Raw genomic sequence first — 5021 nt, 5'->3', positions numbered from 1 at the left:
GGGCCTCCTGGCGGGCCGGGAGTCGGCTTCATCACTGGAAGGTCGGCGGGAGCTGGAGGAAATTCGCTTACTCGCACCTCCAGCCTTCTCCCAGTCCGGGGCAAGTCTTCCCGGAAAGGCTCCCCCCGGGAGGCTCCTGCTTTTAAAGGAGATTTTCTGCTCTCCAGACACCAGCTGCCTTCCAAAGTCTGTGGGAGATGCCTCCCCACTTTTGAGCGCTTGTCTAGGCTTTATGCGTTTATGTTCCTGTTACAGACACCCGGCTCCTTAACTCCCCCAAAAGCTTCTGTTTAGCCCCAGAGTGTACAGGTCTTGACATCTCTTCCTGGAGCCAAGATTGTTATCAAATGATCTCTGCTTCGGGTGGGATTGCCGGCATCTCGCAGGCGTGTCCGGCATGATGAGCGTGTACTGGGACTCATCTCTCAGGGCTGGACTCCTGTACACCCTTTCTCTAGAACACAGAGGAAAGGACCAGCTCTGTCAATGACTGAGTCTGACACCCCTTCCCAAATACATCATTAGAACACTTACTCCTCGAGAGAATGGAAACTACGAAAGTTCAAGACTTAGACCGCAAAGACTTTTGAGGAACCAAAACCAAACCCCGGCCACCCAGTGGATCTCAGCTCTGGAGACGGTGTGTGTGAATTACAGTGTCAGTCTTGACTAGAGCCCTGGTGGCCGAGTTAAGCCATGCGTTGCTAACCATAGGTCAGTCTGTGGAAAGGACCAGATGCTCTGGGTGAGAAAAACCGGGTTTTCTACTCCCATAACGAGGTACAGTCTCCGAAACCCACAGGACCCTGCCCTACAGGAATGGACTGCAGGCCAGTGAGTTGGGATATTGGGAGAAATCGTTAAGGTGGCAGAAAGCCTCATCTTGTTGGAAACCACTTGCTGCTCCTGTGGTTCCCAGCCCTGCGGGCTCCCGCGGAGTTTTCAGGATGCAGGTGTAAAGTGAAACCTACCAAAGCCAATGCTTTGCTGGGATAGAATGCTTCAGCATCATCTCTTTTCCTTTTATAAAAGTAGGTTTGGGGGATTTCCTCTTAGTCTGTCTTCCTTCACTATCCCTAGAGAATGAAAAAGAAAGGCCGCATCTTTGACCCAAATGTGGCAAGATTGTCCCCATGTCCAATGTTGTGTGACCTTTAAGGTCTTTTCAAAATCACATGCCTTTGGCAGTTACAAGTACAAATGAGAAACCAGATTACTGAATGTCGTATCTAATAACAAAGGGTATTAGGTTAATTAGTTATTTGCTAGAAGTAGAATCAGACCCCAGCACGTTGAATTATCTCTAAATTACTTTTTTTTCTCTTAAAGGTTTTAGCATTTTTGAAACAGCCTCGTTTTTCCTTAATAATTAAAAAGAAGTAATCCTGAGGATTCTATAAATAAAAATGACATCAGTTTACACTGTCAAGTAAAGGAATACTGGAATCCTGGTCGGGAAAGCTGGGTGCCAGGCCCAGCTAACAGCTGGCTGACCTTTTCCAGTCAGGAAGCCTTTACCTTCACACCACCTCCACCCCACCCCCAGCCCATGAGTTATTTCAGCCCTAAAACTCTCTGGTTCGAAGTAATAACCAATCTTCTAGGTAGCAACATGGTTATAGCAGTCTTTTGTGTTAATTTCATAAATTCAGACTTTTGTTCCATCATTGTGCTTAATCCTCAAGCCTCAAAAACAGCTCCTGTGCTTCTCAGGAAATCACTGGCTAAGGACTGTCTTGGCCAGGGCCACAGAGAGGAACACACTACATCGTGACTCACCAAAAAGGTCATGATTCAGGATTCTGTTGTACTTACTAAGTGCAATGACTCGATATTTTATGTCCTTCTTACTTTTCTTCTCCCCAATTCCCACCTAAATACTGATCATAACCCACTTAATTGATTTCACAGACCAGTGAATTGAAACCTATTTTTTGACATTGATTTAAGAGTGTCTGATAAGATTTACATTACCTAGATTCTAAGTAAATTGAACTCCCATTAATCAGGTTCTCCCAATGTGCCCTATGGCGGGTGAAAGGACAGTGATTTATCTCCTGTGGCTCTTCTAGCCAAAGTCTCTAATTCCCACCAAATGACCTTTCCTGTATGGGTCTGGTAAGAAGATGGGGGAAGATACTGAGAGGATCCACTGTAAGTAATTTCTAACAGGATTCTCTAGGGCAACCTATTACAAGGATCTACATGTGACCTCCTCCCTGGGGGACTGACAACAGAAAAGTGGGGGAAGGGAGACGTCAGACAGGGCAAGATATGACAAAATAATAATTTATAAATTACCAAGGGTTCATAAGGGAGGGGGAGTGGGGAGAGAGGGGACCTGATGCCAGGGGCTTAAGTGGAGAGCAAATGTTTTGAGAATGATGAGGGCAATGAATGTACAAATGTGCTTTACACAATTGATGTATGTATGGATTGCGACCTAATAAAACGATTAAATATATATATATATAGAGAGAGAGAGAGAAAAGAAGCAGGAGGAAGGATCTCATTACCAGCAACAGCCAGGAGTGGAACTTGTCATCTGGACCAGAGATCGCTGTTCAGTGAACCCCCTGGATACAAGTAATAGCCACAAAATCAGAGGAGCAGCCGCAGGGCCAGGACCCAGAGCATGGGACAGAGTGCTGGATTTCCCAGGACCCAGAGCAAGTAAAGCTGAGTCCTTTTGTGCAGAAGGCTGGTTTGCCCAGTGGGATGCCTCTGGGGAACTTAATTCAGGGAACTGGGTTTGCTGACCCAGGGAGTTTAAGCTAAATGCTTTAGGGTTGAGGGTCATAGCAAAGCAAAATGGTATGCCCTTTGGGTATTTATTTGAAGACTTACCAGAATTTTGTAACATGTCCTGATATACAACTCAACCCTGAGCATTTCTCACTGGCATTATAACTTGTTAGTTTCCTTAATAAATTCTCCTCATAGTCATTGCAATGGATGTTAGAACCTAAAGAGAAAATATTAATTCAGATAAGTTAGCAGGTTTCCGACATAATTTCATGGAATCGTAAATGTTTCATACATACACAAAAGCATTCTGAGAACAGCAAATTTTATAAAATACCAAGGGCTCAAGCAGAAAGCAATTGTACCAGCCTCCCATAAAATGATTTAATAAAAAAAAAATACGCAGCTAATAAATTGAAATAGACTTCTTCATTTCAGGACTACACAGGAACCTTAATATCCTAATCTTCAAGGGAAATTGTATTCTATAGATTTCAGTCCCCATACTTTTATCAGAGAATGAAGAACACCCTTAGAAAACTACTATTACAAAAAAATTAAAACAAACATAAAGTCAGATAGGACTGACCTTCAGATTCATCCTCTGCTTTCCCACTGTTAAAATTAATTATACTGCTTTTATAAAATATTCCTGAAAAATAATGCGCTCTAGCATATTGTTTAGATGATATTGTATACTTTTTTCCCCTTTCATTTCCTGCCTGAAAATGGCTTCCTGGTAATGAAATGTGGCAGTGTCTAAGGAATGTGCAAAAAATTTAAATAGTTGAAACATGATCAGATTTTAATATAATCAGTGCTCGGGTTAGGAGTACTTTTCACAAGCTGAATCTGGCCTGCCTGGTAGCATCACCTAGAGCAGCGGTTCTCAGCCTGTGGGCCGCGACCGCTTGGGGGTTCGAATGACCCTTTCACAGGGGTTTCCTAGGACCATCAGAAAACACATGTTTCCAATGTCCTTAGGAACAGAGACACAGCTTCTCTATCTGTCTCCAGGTGGGTCTGCCCACACGCAGATACTCTCCCATAAGAGTACCCAGCATGAAGACTGTTCCTCATGCTTCAAGACAACATTTCATTTATTTGTCATTAGAAATAAATATTCCACAATATATAATTACATATTGTAACAATGAAAATAACATCCTGCCTATCAGATATTTACATGATGACAGTAGCAAAATGACAGTGATGAAGTAGCAATGAAAGAATGTTACAATTGGGGGTCACCACAACATGAGGAACTATATGAAAGGGTCGCGTGCGGCCTTAGGAATGTTGAGAACCACTGGTCTCGTGTCAAATCTCTCCATTCTCCTCATTTATTTGGCTCCAGCTACAGTGTTGATTCCCATAAGCTCTCCTATGTCCACACACTTGCTCAAAGTGTTTTCTCAGTGTGTTACATACTTGTTTTTATCTGCAATGTGGCAAGGAACACCATGTTATAAAAAAATGCTAATAGGTTTCCCACAGAAATGGCCAATGCTTACAGGAAGTTTTCTTCTAAAATGCATTTTAATTATATCAATAAATCTAAATGTAACCACATGTATGCAGTCTCTCTAGTTGGGCAATCCTCCAACTTTCAGACATAAATTGAGTGAGATCAGTTGATGCATAAACATTTTAATCTGTGCACCCTTGTATTACCACTAGTTAGCCTAATACAGACAGGAGCCCAGGTGGTATGGTGCTTATGAGTTGGGCTGCCACTTGCAAGTTCAGGAGTTTGAAACAACCAGCCACTCTATAGGAGAAAAGCAGCTGCCTGTGACCGTAAAGAATTACTGCTTCAGAAACTCACAGGGACAGGTTCATCCTGTCCTATTAGGGTCACTAGGAGTTAGAATCAGCTCAAAGGCAATGGGTTTGGGTGTTTTTGGATCCTAGTATGTGTCGGGTCAATGGAGGATATCTCGTTTTGATAAAATTTTCAAATGTTGAATACATAAACATTTGATTATATATTAAGCACATGAATTACTTTTTGTGTCATTTCTTAAAGCAAAGAGTTCATTTATAGGTTGTGTTTGCTTTGGATTGGAGTCTCCTTTTCCCTAAATTATAAGTGTATCTAATGACCTCATGTCAATATGTTCAAACATGATAATATAATAAATGGCATGGGGGGGCATATCTGGCCTCTTCTGGCTTCCTTATTGCCAAGAGGCAGGGGTCCGACACGCCTCCATGATCTGTCCTTCTTTAGTTACTCTGTCCTCAACTATTTCTCCAACTGTACTTCTATGCTG

Source organism: Echinops telfairi, unplaced genomic scaffold, assembly GCF_000313985.2.
Source record: "Echinops telfairi isolate 266 unplaced genomic scaffold, ASM31398v2 ScPeMD7_7468;HRSCAF=8506_0, whole genome shotgun sequence".
Taxonomy (NCBI): Eukaryota; Metazoa; Chordata; class Mammalia; order Afrosoricida; family Tenrecidae; genus Echinops; species Echinops telfairi.
Note: the sequence above shows the minus strand (reverse complement) of the source record.